We start from the raw sequence: 15,475 nt of genomic DNA on the forward strand, positions 1-15,475 counted from the left end.
TTTCCTACCTCCCTCCTAGGCCTTCGGGATTGATCTTTTGCTTGGACCAGGGCCCTGGACTTGTGCTTCAGCCTTCCCTTGGATGCTGCTCCTTGCCTGGTCTCACCCAAGCCCTGAAACTCACTCTGCCTCCTGAAACCTGGCCTCGGGCCATGGGTCAGGTCTCCACGTGATCAGGAGACTCTGTGTGATGGTGCAGTCCCTCCCAGTAACAAGGCCACTTATGGAATCTAAGGTAAAGTGTTATATAAACATGATCTTATGTTATCCCACCACAATTCTGGCAGGTAAGCAGGGGTCCTTATTCTCATTTTCAGATAAGCAAAAAAGGTTAAAATAATCTATCCAAGGCCATGTGGTTATGAAGTGGCAGAATTCAAGTTCATCTCTGCGTTGGAAGCACAATTGCATCCTAACTTTGAAAACTGGCAGGACCCACAGGTAAGGGTTTGGGAACTAGCTGTTCCAAATGAAGACAATCTGCTTCCATCTCATAAGGACTGATTTTCTCTTTCTGCTAATTATTGCAGCATAGAGATAAGGGAGAAAGAATGGTGTGTCTCTCTGCTGGCTGTCAGAAAATTTGTAATGGATGTCGGGTATTCATTCTCTATCCTCTGCTTCCTAGACCACAGGAAATGAAGGAACCTCTACCAGCTGGTGTTTTGGGGTCCCAGACAATCCATTCTGGCACAGGAAAGAAGTGGGGCCCAAGTTAGAACAAAGTGTTCTCAGATAAAATGAGTGATCTCTCCCGTTACACACATGCACACCCCTTGAAGGACTTGCTGGTTATAGCTGCACATGGAACATTAAAACTTGTCAGCCCGAGGAACGTAAGAGCATCCACTTGACTTCCTTCCTAAGCTGCATGTGCGTGCCAGTCACAGGCTTGTCTGTGTGGAGCTGAGCTGCGGAATATTCTCACACCAGAAGCACTGACTTCTGAATCGAGGCCCTGTGTCCCTGGGCCATTGGCCACCATCCCACGGGCCCTTCCCAAGATCCATCAACATCCTCCCCATAAGCTGCTCAGGGAGATGAAACAAAGTGCTCCTGATGAATCTCAGTGTCCCTCAGTGCCTCCCAGTCATTTCTGAAAACTCTAGGGCAGTACCAAAGTAGAAGCAGTTCTAACCATGAGAATTGTTCAGGCCTGCAGCTTGTCTGTTAGCCTGGGAGCTGTACCAGGGGGTTATTTTTATAACCTTCAATTTTGCTTCAGGGACCAAGGCTTGAAAGTAGCTTAAGGACTTAGATGAAACAAATTTGCAAGCCTCAGCTGAAATCTTGAAGCAGGTGATCTAACATCTGGAGAAACTAACCGCCAGGACAAACTAAGTGCTTTCTCATCCTTTTTAAAACCATGTTGTCAGTCTGAAAGAGGAAGAGGAAACCAACAAAGTTTTGATGATGCTTACAAGTCAATTTCCTGCTTTCTTTCTCAAATAGTTCTGCTGACCCCTTAGGCGGCTAGTTTTAGAAACTGGGCTATAAATATGAACAGTAATAATAATACTGCGTGGTATTTACATCAAAGCTCCCCCTCAGCAGCGATCACCACCTGCTTCCCCCCTCCCCACCCCCCGGCTTGTCCTCTTGGTGTGAGGGTCAACCAGAGGCCTCCTCTGCTTTACTTCAGGGACTTGAATTCCCCTCCCTCACATCTAGAGGGGAGCCACCTGCTCTCCAAGTCTCTCTCTGCCTCCCCTCTGCTCACTCCCTCTTAATCTTCTATTCCCCCTCACTCCGTGCTTCCCCAGCCACCCAAGTCCAAAGTCATGCTCAGGCAGGTGGAGTGTAGGAGTCCTGAGGGTAGGAGGTGTTGGAAGGAGGGCTCTGTGATCTGGGTAGTGAGGAAGAGAGCGTTCCTTTCTTTCCCCCCATCTCAAGTCCCAATTGAAAAAAAACAAAAACTAAAACAAAAATGTAGTCTTCACAGTAACCAGGTCCCAGATCTTTGGGCGTGAACATGCAATTCTCTGAAGTTTCTATAACTCTGATGATGATCATCCTGTGACCCATTTTTGGATCATCAGGATGGAAACCTATTACATTTATTTGTCCCAAACACTGCCCCGCCCCACCAAACTTGCTATGAAATGAATGCTTTGCCCCCAAAATAGCATGGTTTTTTTTTCTATCATGAAAAGTTAACAAAAAAGACACTTCTGCCATAATTTTACCCTGATTTTGACTGGAATTTGTGGAGATGTTTCGCTTTCATGATGATTGGAGGATCCTCTTGGCATTTAGGGGGTGGGAGGTCAGAGCTCCCTCAAATTCTGCAAGGTTCAGGGTAGTGCCTGTGCCTGGCCTATTAGTGGATGCTTAACAAATATTTATTTATTTAATGAGCAGAACCTTGGCTATAGTTTCTCATAGAAACCTTTCTTAGGGAAGTAACTCTCATCCCATCTGAGGACCTTCATATTGGTCACACACACACACACACACACACACACACACAAGTAGGGCAATTTCCTCATACAAGAATGCTAATCTGGGATAAATTCCTCATCCTTCTTCTCTAAACTGTAACCTCCTCAGGGGCAGGAACAACAATCCATATGGAGGTTCTTAGGGCTGTTCACCAATATTTACAGATCTCCTCCTTTTGGAATGAGACAGAATTATACTTTCCCACCTGCTTTTCATTGTTAGCCATGATCAAATGACTTGCTTTGGGCAATGAAATATGGTGGGTGCTGTGCCATTTCTGGAGGGATGCTTAGGAGCCAGTGTGCAATCCACCATGTTTGTTTCCTCCCACTACAGAGACCATGGATCCCAGTAATGAGATGGGGCTCTGGGTACCTGAGTGAGGATGAGTAGTCTCCCTACTGAGCTGTATTGGGTTTGTAGAATCCAAGTTCCACCTTGGCAGGCTGAGAACAGATTGTGACCAAGGAATAATTTATTGTTTTGTTAGGCCGCTGAGATCTGGAGGTTATTTGTTACCACAGCAGAATTTGGCTTATCCTGAGTGCTGTCGTTTAAGCTGAAGCTGTTGAGGAAAACCAGGAAAAAGCATGCCAATCTCTTCACCGAACATCTGAACAAAATGTGAAATAAGACACACAGAAAGGCAGATGGAGGCCAAACTCTTAGCTTTATTATTAATTTAATCCAGAGAATGCTGGATTGAAGCAATCTTCCCCATGAAGGGTATACTGGTACTGGGGTACACCTGCTCAGCTAAGCCTCATGGCTTTTTCTGGATGCATCGGTTTGTTAGGGCTGCCGTAACAAATACTACAGAGTGTGTGGCTTTAAGAACAAGAAATTATGTTCCTCACCATTCTGGAGGCCAGAAGTCTGAGATCAAGATGTTGGCAGTATTGGTTTCTTCTGAAGCTTCTCTCCTTGGCTTGTAGATGGCTGTCTTCTCTTACCTGTGTTTTCACATGCTCTTCGCTTGGTGTGTGTCTGTGTCCTAATCTCCTCTTCTTATAAGGACATCAGTCATATTGGATTAGGGCCCACCGCCAAAGGCCTCATTTGAACTTAATTGTCTCTTTAAAGAATCCATCTCCAAATACAGTCACATTCTGAGGTCCTGGGAGCTAGGACTTTGACATATGAATTTGGGGGGGGTGGGGCACAATTCAGCTCATAACAGTAGGTTTTTCAGTTGATGGTGCAACTCCAAAGAGCCAGAATGGTAAAACTGAGACAAGTATGCCCCATTATAGTCTTTACAAGTGTATTATTCACATGGCACTCCTTGCAAATTGACTGTTGGCCTGGCCACCAGCCTATCCAAGGGTGGAGGGGATGAAGGGGTAGAGAAACGTCAGCCATTTCACACCAGCTGTAGTCTCTCCACGTGGAGGAGACATTGAGAACAAGAGGAAGTATTCCACTCCTCACAATCTACATCTGGTTCAGCCTGTATCCTCACCACCCAATACAGGATTTGGTTCATGGAAGACACTCAGTAAGACAAAACGGTCTCTTCTGTGACATTTCCTAAGTTTTTTAAAAAACTTGGTCGCACTTTTGTGCTATGCTGTTCTTAGCCCATGTGTCTATTTTCCTTCTATTTCACCCCAACTGCTAGGAGAAAGCATTTCCTGTGTCGCTGACTACACACCACATTGGACCAGGCACACAGCAGCTGCCTACTGAGCTGGTGGCAAATCGAGCTCTGGGTTTATTTTTGACTTCTGAGTTTCTCTCACTGCACTCGGGCCCAAGAAAAAGGAGTATGGGAGAGAGGACCCTGACTAGGCAAAAGGCAGGGGAATCCTTCAGGCGCAGGGCTGACAACTGTCTCCCCAGTAGAAACCAAGCCACTGTGATAACAGCCATGGGTTCCTGCAGTCCTAATAGGTGTGGAGAGGGTCTGGCAAGTCCCATCACCACAGGGAAGGAGAATAAAAGTGAGGGAGACCAGCCAATGTGCACGGCCCTGCCACTGAGAAGCCAAAGTGGCCATTGAAAGATTAATGGGCCACCTGGTTCTCAGCTTCATAACAAGGGAAGAGGGAGAAAGCTTTCTGAAAAATCGCAGTGGCTTTGGGCAGAGATTCCAGAGGAGGGGGTTGAAGGCTGCAGGATGGGCTCCTGATCCTTTTCATCTCCCCAATCCTTGCTTTGTTTTCTCCCATAGTCTCTCACCAGCCCACTTCTTGGTGTTTTGGCCTCACAAAATGATTTCTGCCTTTCCTTTCAGTTGCCCTGTCACCCAACCTTCTTCCTGTTCTCATTCATCAGGGACAGGGGCACTTTCGGTGGTGGAAAGACACAGATTTTGGAATGCAGCCTGGGCTTTCAGCTCACCCCCACATCTTTCTAGCATATACACAATGTATATGGATTGTGTTTGTTCCCTTCCTTTGTGGATGGCACCCATATATTTCATCGTGCAAATGTCCCTCCCTGCTGAAGGCGATTCTAGTTGAGATGTCAGTCAAGTGGCACCACCCACCACACCATGGCAGAAGGCGTGTGATCACAGCTTGCAACCTCACTTGACTCAATGATTGATCCAAGGTGGCCAACCAGGGCCAATTTGAATGCTTCTGGAGATCAATATGGGCTACCAGCTGGAAGGACCATGGTAGCCTGTGACTTCTGGGAGCCATCTTCCCTTCCCGTGAAGGAGAGGCTTTTTGAGAGTGAAACTACACAGAACAAAGCAAAGTCAAAGACGGGGCATAGATAGGACCCCAGATCCAAGAAAAATGTCAGACAAACTCCTGCATCCCATGAGCCACTAGGGGTACTTTTTTTTTTTAACCCTTGAACTAGTTTGAATGTGGTTTCTGTCACTTGTAACCAACACAGCCTTAATAATCACACTGTGTGGCTTTAGGCAACTCATTTAACTTTCTTGGAATCTCAGTTTTTTCACCTAAAGATAGTAACACTCATGCCCCCCATTTAAGTTGGGGTCCATTCAAAACAAATGTGTTCCCTTCTACCACAAAACTCAGCATACCTTCCTGTAGAATTTCCACGGTAGACTTGTCTCCCACTAGCCTGAGAGCTGAGTCATATGTTAGTGTTTTCAGCACTTACCCTGGGCCATAAGAGGAGCTCAATAATTATTGATCCACTCCCATTTTCCCCTCTTCTTGTAGGAATCTAATTACAGCCTCCTATTTGTAGCTCTTACTTCTATTTTTTTCTTTCCTGGGCCAAGTTTCTGGCCAATTTCCCCTAGTGGCCCTGTAGGTAAGTTTTCTTACCTGGATACATGGTGTATGTGTTATGATTATTAGTAATTGTGTGTCCAAGTGGTGCTGTAAGATCTGTTTCATCTATCCTTGCCAAGGAAGGGGCGCCTGGCCAACGGTGTCCACAAGTGCCTAGTTGCTACAAGCATGGCAAAGCTTTCATGGCCAGAAGTAATCGCTGGTGCAAGAAGAGATCCAACCAAAGATAATTTTAGCTTGGTGTTAAAGCAACAAGTCACACGCAGACTCCCTTCCTGCCCCCACCCCACTCCACCAAATTTGGCTGGTGCCATCTTTTCAAAAAGGGACTTTTTCAATACTGCAGTTACCCTGGAACATTTCCACACAAATGTGCAATGATCCAGAGGTGAACATATGGCCCAGCAAACTCCTTTCTCCCCCTTCTCCCCATTCTAGGCCCTTCTTCTGGCTTTCTGGTTTAGGTAAATGGCACCACCATTGTCTGAGGCACCAGACCCCCAACCTGGTGATCATGTTAAACCCCTTTCACTTTGTTCCCAAGTCATGAACATTCTATCTCAAATCCATCCTCTTTTACCATCATCACCCCAATTTAGGACTGCTTACCTTCGACCTGTGTTATTTTAGGGGTCCCCTATTTGCTGCCTTCCCCACCAGTCTCTTTCCCATTCAGTCCAGCCCTAACTCTCTCACTCTGATACTTTTTTTTTTTTTAAGTTTTATTTATTTACTAGAGAGAGAGAAATTGCAAAAGCAGGGCATGGGGCAGAGGGAAAAGGAGAGAGAGAATCTCAAGCAGACTCCCTCCTGAGCACAGAGCCCAACTCAGGCTCCATCTAATGACCCTGAGATCACGACTTCAGCCAAAACCAAGAGTCAAATGCTTAACCGACTGAGCCATCCAGGAGCCCCCACTCTGACACTTTCAAGGGCTCCTCACCACCAAATGAACCAAGTAAAAATATTTCACTGCCAGATTCAAAATGTTCCGCAAAATAGCTGTGGGCCAAATCTCTGGCCTCACCTTCCCTTTGTTTCTGCCAGACTATTTTACATCCTATCCCCTGTCTGATACGTTCTCACATTTGCTCTGCTTCTACTTCTGCCTCAAACACCTTCTCTCCTGTCAGAAACTATTTTTCCGGGACTCATTCAGATACTGTCAAGATTGTCTCCCTTCCAGCTGCCTTGATACGGTGGAATTAACCAACGCATGAGGAAAACCTTGTTGGTTTTAGTTGCCTCAAGTGTCGTGAGTTTGTTGGCTTGTCCTGTTTTTCCACCAGTTTTGACTCCAGATGGCAACTTGTTGTCTCCAAACATTAAAGTCATCCTCAAAAGATAAAGAATTTCCATTCCTGAGAATCTTCCAGAGTAATAGCTAGTGTTTAGCTCTAACCTCCATGCCAGGCTGAGAGCTTTCTGCGCACTCTCTCATTAACTCCTCGCAATCACCTTGTGAAGCAGACACTGTTATTACCTTCATTTGACCGCTCAGAATTGAAGTTTGCCAGGCTAGCTTACTCTGAGGGACGTTGCAAGCACCAGGCACTGCTTCAGATTCTAAAGACTGTGCTTCCCACTCAAAACGTGCTACAATTTTCATACAGAACAAGCAATGAGAGCAAGTATCATCGATGCTGTCTGGAACATTCTTTGGCCAAAGCTCTGAGCCTCTGAGGATGACCACTTTCCTGAGGAAAACTCATGCCCTCTACATTTTGCATAGAAGGCAGTCTCATTACTTATGTGATGGGCACATCTCCTATGATCTTGTTTTCAAAAATAATTGTTTTGCATTGCTATTTAAATGTGAGATTTAGGGCGCCTGGGTGGCTCAGTTGGTTAAGCGACTGCCTTCGGCTCAGGTCATGATCCTGGAGTCCCGGGATCGAGTCCCACATTGGGCTCCCTGCTCAGCAGGGAGTCTGCTTCTCCCTCTGACGCTCCCCCCTCTCATGCTCTCTCTATCTCATTCTCTCTCAAATAAATGAATAAAATCTTTAGAAAAAAAATAAAATAAATGTGAGATTTATGGTCACGCCTGGGGATTCTCAGTTTTTCCTGTACCATTCCCAGCTAAAGAAAACAAGCGAAAGCATTTTCCTTTTTAACATTTCCCTGAAAACAAATACCTGGGCTAGTAAGATAGACAGTTCTCTGCTTATCATTTCAGTGCTTAACCACTTTTTTCCTAAATTTACTTATTTTAGAGAGACCTAAAATTACCGAAACCTCTGACTCGCGGATGCTCTCAAGTCCTTCAACCTTTTGGGTCATGCCTGTTTTTAATGTAAAATCAAATGGCTTAAGGCCTCAACCTTTGAAAATAGCAGAAACTGGCCAGTTGTCAGAAGTTTCCAGTAAAACAAAAAGCAGCTTGAGGAGGAATTTTTAGAAGTCCAATGCGCTATCCATTGCGCCACGGAGCCACCTTTGAGGAGGAATTTTTGAAAGCCCTTATATATGTTAATTATGGACACTAAGGATCAAAAACAGGGAAGGGGAACAGAGCTAAAATGAGAGGAATATTATATATCAGTCAGAGTGATGCTGGCTTATGCTATAGTAGCAAATTCCCCGAGCCCAGTGACTTTCACCTGAAAATTTATTTTGCTCACATAAAGTCCACTGCAAGAACTAGGGCTCTCCAGGAAACCCCCTTCAAATGATGATTCAGAGAGCCAATATGCTTCTATCTTGAGATCTTAGTGTCTCAACACTAGGGGGTCACTGAGCTGGGGAAAAAACCAAGGAGTCAACAAGAAGCTTTTCACTACCTCAGCCCGGAAAGGATCCCTGTGCTTTGTAGTCCATTGGCCAGAAAGAGTCTTAGGGCTTTGCCTAACTTAGGAGGCAGCTCTAAGTGTGGAAGAGCTCGTGCATATGAAATAAGCAATCAGTGCTCTGCCTTGAGGGCAGGGCGCAGGTCCACCGATTTACCTTTTTTTTTTTTTTTTTAATTGATTTACTAGGCAATCTCCTAAAATGTATGAAACTTTCCCTATACTTCTGTGCTTTCTACTATGGAAACTGAAGGTGAAGAAGGAGAAAGAGAAAAGAGGTAGAAAAGGGAAAATACTGGGCGCCTGGGTGGCTCAGTTGGTTAAGCGACTGCCTTCGGCTCAGGTCATGATCCTGGAGTCCCTGGATTGAGTCCCGCATCGGGCTCCCTGCTCGGCAGGGAGTCTGCTTCTCCCTCTGACCCTCCTCCCTCTCATGCTCTCTGTCTCTCATTCTCTCTCTCTCAAATAAATAAATAAAATCTTTAAAAAAAAAAAAAAGAAAAGGGAAAATACTGATTTACTCGGTGACTTGGCTTTAGACACCCTGGCAGACAATTTGAAATTTACATTTGCATCTGATTTTAGAGACCTTAGTACTTTGAAAAGAGCATCACAGAACAGTCTGGCAACTAATATTCTAATCCCAATTATTCCATGCACTAATCTGTGACCTTGCACCTGTAACTTTACCACTCAGATTCTCAGCACATTCTTCAGCACGTTGGGAATGATGATGTATATCATAAATGAGCTATTGTGAAATTCGCATTGGATGTCTGAAATGCTTAGCAAAATGCTCAGCTCACAGTAGGTGCTAAAGAGTTTGCTGAATGACTGTCCATAAGCAAATTAACTGCTTCCTATTTAATCTCATAGAAGCTGCTAACTTCACCATGATATGAAACCTACATGGTACAAGAGGCGTAGGATCATTGTAGTTGATCAGAATGTCATGGTTGGTAAATTCATTTCTGAGAGGAAATGTTTATTCTACTCCACTGAGCTATTGTGAAACTCAAGTATCTGAAAAAGTTGTGTAAACAGTAAAGTGCCATATAAATGCAAAGTATTGGTATTAAAAATACTGTGACTGAAGCCGGCTTCACAGGTGTGTGACCTGCAGAGTAGTCATACAGAGCCACTTTTAAGATGGTCTCACACTTGATTTATCGATCTGTGGTTGCCATCCTGAAGTTCTCAATCATTTCCAAACAAGGGGCTCCACATTTTCATTTTGCACTGGGCCCCACAAATTATGTAGGTGATGCTGGTCAGGACTCAAAATACTGCTACTTTTTGTCAAAGAAAGGGAGTTTTAGATGTTCTTTCTGGTCCCTTGCAGCCCTTAAATTATATAATTCTAAAAAATATGCCAAATATCGTATCATTTTTGTTTTTGTTTTTTAAAACACTTCTGCCATTCTTTTGTTGCTGATCAAACATTTTTTTTTAAAGATTTTATTTATTTATTTGACAGAGAGATAGAGAGCACAGATAGGCAGAATGGCAGGCAGAGGGAGAAGCAGGCTCTCCGCTGAGCAGAGAGCCCGATGCGGGGCTCGATCCCAGGGCCCTGGGATCATGACCTGAGCTGAAAGCAGACGCTTAACCGACTGAGCCACTCAGGCACCCTGATCAAACATTTTTTAAAGTATCTGTTATTTCTCACAAGCTCTTCATCTTTCAGTTTCCACTCCCGTGAAGCTCTGGGAAAAGATTTTATTTTCCCCACTAGATGCAGTATACTTAGCTAAGGTCCTTAGAGACAATTCCAACTTTGTGTTTTTATAAGGCCTCTTTCAAAGTATGCTGGGCTGTACACTTGATGGTCTGGGCTCCAGACTAAAGACTGGTGTTGGTATTGAGCAATGTGCTTTATGCTTTTGCAAAAGAACATATTTTTTAAACATCTACACTGGAAAGAGAACTTTGGAGTTATGGTATCCTGCTTCCGAACCAGGGAAGCTGTAATGTAGCAGAAAATGTCGAAGATTTGGCATTACTAGATTTATGTTCGTGTTACTAGATATATTCATCGTGTATTGGATGTGTGAGCCTAACTTGCTTAAATTTCTAATAGATCTTAGTTTCCTCACCTGTAAAGTGGAGTAGTGGGGGGAAGGGCTCTTAGTATCTATTTCGTAGGGTTCTGAGAAGACTACTTTTAAGGTGTGGTGTATCCATAGAATGGATTACCACGTGATATAGTTGTTTTCATTCTAAATAATTTGGTCCCATTAATAATGATTTAACTGTGATAACTATAAAGCTAGTATGATCCCATACTCCACTATTTTTCCTTAACATCACAGTGGTTAGCCCCACAGATTGCAGTGGATGAGGTAGAAAATAAGTTATTTTGTTGGAGGATATTCATTTAACAAATCTTTTGAGCATCCTCTGTGAGTTGAGCACTTTGCTAAGCACGTACAAAGAAATGACATTAGGTCACACCTAATATATCCTAAAAAACAAAACTACATAGCATTATACTTCCCATCATAAACATTCCATTGGCAAGTATCTAGTGGGCACCCACTGTATGCCATAATATGAAGATTTTTAAAGGAGAGGTAAGAGGTGTTATGGGGATTGTAATAGAGAGACTAAGCAAGTCCCAAGTCCTTTTTCTTTCTTTCTTTCTTTTTTTTTTAATAATGTGACAAGATGGGGCAAGAAAGTTAATGTAAAAAGCTGGAAACAGAAGTCCTCAGGCAATTAAAAGCAAGATACCACCATGGGCCATTTCAGTTAAGAAAGATAACCCTTGGGCCAGGGGTGGGATGAGCAGGAGAGAGAAGCAGAAAAGCAAATATCCAAATAAAGTAAGAATGTATTGCTGGTAAGAATTACAAATTTCTGCAAGGAACCTCATAAGGAAGAGCGTGAAGTAGCTAGAACAGAAGGGGCCTGGGGGAGATTAAAGGAGGAGATGGGGTTGGGGAGAGAGAAAGAGAACCGGGCAGAAGATGCTGGAAGACTGGGCCCTAGGAAGAAGCAGTGGCCAGGGAGAGGCTCCCAGTGGCCCAAGCACCTGCCACTACCAGCTGAGATAACTGTGTATTGCACAACTCCAGGGGGAGATCGCAACCTCTTGGTTCATGTAGTTATTACAGCAGTTTCTCGGCAGACAGTAATAAAGGTCTCCAGGAAGATAAGCTTTCTTCTTAGTCACCGAAAGTCATCGTTCGGACCAGCAGGACTCCATTGGCCAGAGGAATTTTGAAAATCGCTGTTCACTTTTTACGTGGCTGCCAGCAATCTGGCCCATCGGGCTCCTGGCTCCTGGGCATCACCCTCAGATGGTCACATAAATTGTCCTATACAGGATCTCCTCATATGGGTGGGATTCTTGAAAAACTCAAGGGAAAGGACCAGAAAGGAAGGTTTGAAGGGGAGAGCTATGCAGGGAGGCTTTGGTAAAAGTTTGGGAACTCAGTAAAAGCCTGGGAATCACCAGGAACATCCTAAGTACCTGGAGAATCCCTGTGGGCATGAGGGGTGGGGAGAAGCACAATGGGGTTTCCACTATTTGTGAGATGGATGTACAAGCAGTTTTTATTTATTTATTTTTTCTTTTTTTCTCTCTTTTTTATTATGTTAATCACCATACATTACATCATTAGTTTGTTTATTTGTTTGTTTTAAAGATTTTATTTATTTATTTATTTGACAGAGAGACAGCAAGAGCAGGAACACAAGCAGGGGGAGTAGGAGAGGGAGAAGCAGGCTTCCTGCCAAGCAGGGAGCCTGATGTGGGACTCGATCCCAGGACCCTGGGATCATGACCTGAGCCGAAGGCAGACGCTGAACGACTGAGCCACCCAGGCGCCCACATCATTAGTTTTTGATGTAGCGTTCCGTGATTCATTGTTTGCATATAACACCCAGTGCTCCATGCAGAACGTGCCCTCTTTAATACCCATCACCAGGCTAACCCATCCTCCCAGCCCCCTCCCCTCTAGAACCCTCAGTGTGTCTTTCAGAGTCCATAGTCTTATGGTTCGTCTCACCCTCCAATTTCCCCCCTTCATTCTTCCCCTCCTGCTATCTTCTTCTTCTTCTACTTCTTTTTTTTTTTTTTTTAACATATAACGTATTATTCAAGCAGTTTTTATTTAAACATTATAGGACAGAGTAACTCCAGCAGGCTGGAGGATAAGGATCTCTAAAAAGTCAACATCTGTGTTATGGGTGCTAACTACGTGAGATGTGTCTTTCAGATGAAATCCCCTCCTGCCACACAGAAACTCAAAGCTATTGTATTAGTCCTTCATCCTCAAACACACACACACACACACACACAAATGGGGCTACTGGCTTTTAAACTCTACCTGCTAGATTTGTTCTGATGGGAAATTTTCAGACAACGTTGCCAAGAAACTTGGAGATATCTTTCTCCCACCCAAGCTTGTTATATAGCTTTAGCAAAGATCCCTTAACCTCCCTGAACCCCAGGTAAAGACACCTGTCCTGACTCCCCCACCAGTTGTGATTAAAACAAAGCAAAGCAACATAACAAAAGCATCATCGGATGCAAACATCCTTGGAAAATGCAAAAAGAGCCATAGGCACCGAGGAAGCTCTTCATGCAAAGGTCCATTCTCTTGTCCCTGCATTCGGTGGGACCACATTCAGAAGGGCCCCTGGGACAGGCCATTGTTTTCTGCAGAGGGAAGACACGGGCCAAAGTAAGTGGTTCCAGCTGCTAGGAAGGGTGCTTGCTGGGGCCCAGGAGGTGTCGCAGCGTTCCACAGCAAAGATTCTCATTTTACTTGAAAGCACAGACTTCTCCGCCCCTCACCACCCTCCGAATTTGTAACCTAGATTTGAAATCACATGTAGTCATGCTGGTCTTTTCTTTTTCTGAGATTGTCAAGCCTTTGCAGCTAATTATCAGTTGGAGTCGGCGTAACAAAACCTGCGTTTCTGTGCTGGATTTTATTAAAATGCTTCTGCTATCGGCCAGGGGCTGATAAGCGTGCAGCTAGTGCAGGCAGTGGGGTTTTTCCTTTCCCTGTGAGGAAAGCCCCAGCAGGCTATATAAATCAGTGCTCTTAACTGGAATGGCAAAGACTTACTGTAAGTAAGCGCGATCCCTTCCGCTTCGAAGAAACAATGAACTATTTCCTGGCTTTTCAGTTAGGAAGGCTTTCTCGGGCTATGAAGGAAAAAAATGTAACATATAACAAATATACTAAGGCACAAGCATGATTAATGGCAATTCAGAAGGATCATCTGAGCTGATGCCTTATAGCACAGGAATCGGCATTTACAGGCATCCTCGGTAAATCTACCTTCCATGAATTCTATAGTGAACGCTCAGAATTCCAGAAAACACAAAACAACTCATTTCAAGCTCTATGGATTTGGCTCAAGACTTAAATCTTCCGGGCGCCTGGGTGGCTCAGTCGTTGGGCGTCTGCCTTTGGCTCAGGTCATGATCCCAGGGTCCTGGGATCGAGCCCCACATCAGGCTCCCTGCTCCGCGGGAAGCCAGCTTCTCCCTCTCCCACTCCTCTTGCTTGTGTTCCTTCTCTCGCTGTGTCTCTCTCTGTCAAATAAATAAATAAAATCTTAAAAAAAAAAAAGACTTAAATCTTCCATGAATGGTCGAGTAGGCTAGAAGACATGAATGCCCCTCCTTGTCTTTTTATCATTTAAACTGAAAACTGATCTGAGGGCGTGGGGGCAGGCCTGCCAAGGGCTTGACTTCCTCCCACAGATAACCTTCTGGGGACAGGGAGAGGAGAGAGAGGGAAGGCAGTTTGTGTCCTAGCATCTTCTTAGGACTCCTGTGCCTATCAACATAGAAAACTCTCGAAGAGGTCATCAGACCTGACCATGTCCCCACACTACTCTCATCTGTACCCATCCCTGTGTCCTTCCATCCCTGGCCACAGAGAACTAGATTTCCTTCCTGTCTTAAGCTATACTTTCCTAGGCTATTCCGAGGCTGAGATTCACCATCAAACCCTGTATCCGCATCTTAATTACTCCAGATCCTCGTCTCTACGGACATTCTTAAGTCTCCTCTATCCTAAGGATGGAAGATTTCTTCTTTTTCCTTTTTGTCACAGCTAGATTTCAAAAATATGCTGGCTACACACTGTTCACCCGTCACCCACTGCAGTCAGGCTTCTACCATTCTCCCTGGAACTGGTAAGAATTACCACGTACCATCTACTGGCCACATCCTAGAATCCTCTCTTCAGGAACTATTGTAATTTACTTTTCTGCTGCCTGGGATTATTTTCACACTGACATTTCTGACCTTCTTTCTTTCTTTCTTTTTTTTTTTTTTAAGATTTTATTTATTTGAGACAGAATGAGAGAGAGAGAGAGAGCACGTGAGAGGGGGGAGGGTCAGAGGGAGAAGCAGACTCCCTGCTGAGCAGGAAGCCTGATGCGGTACTCGATCCAGAGACTCCAGGATCATGACCTGAGCCGAAGGCAGTCGCTTAACCAACTGAGCCACCCAGGCGCCCCTGACCTTCTTTCTTTCTACCAGTTGTATGGTGATGGCTTCTCCTTCTGCTATTTTCAATTGTTCTAGTTCAGTTTTTACTCTCAGTTCCTCTTTAATGGCCCTTTACAGAATCCCATCATTTTTCTATAATATGAGTGTCTGTAAAAAGAGGGTGTGTTGCTCGTGGGAATGTGAAAAGGGGCAGCCACTTTGGAAAACAGTCTGGCAGTTCCTAGAAAGGTAAAATATAGAGTTACCATTTGAACCAGGCTGTCTACTCCTATGTATATCTCCATACACCCAAGGGAAATAAAAACACATGTGAACACAAAAATTGAAATACGGTTGTTCATAGCAACATGATTCCTCATAGTGGAAAGGTGGAAACAACACAAATGCCCATCAACTGATGAATGGATAAACAAAATGTGGTATACCCATACAATAGAGTATTATTCAGCCCTAAAGAGACATGAGGTACCCATACATGCTACAGCATGAATAAACTTTGAAAACACTCTACAGCATGAATGAAGTGAGTCAGAAAAGACTAC

Source organism: Mirounga angustirostris, unplaced genomic scaffold (genome assembly GCF_029215605.1).
Source record: "Mirounga angustirostris isolate CCGP_5_RB_7025 unplaced genomic scaffold, mMirAng1.0.hap1 SCAF_5, whole genome shotgun sequence".
Taxonomy (NCBI): Eukaryota; Metazoa; Chordata; class Mammalia; order Carnivora; family Phocidae; genus Mirounga; species Mirounga angustirostris.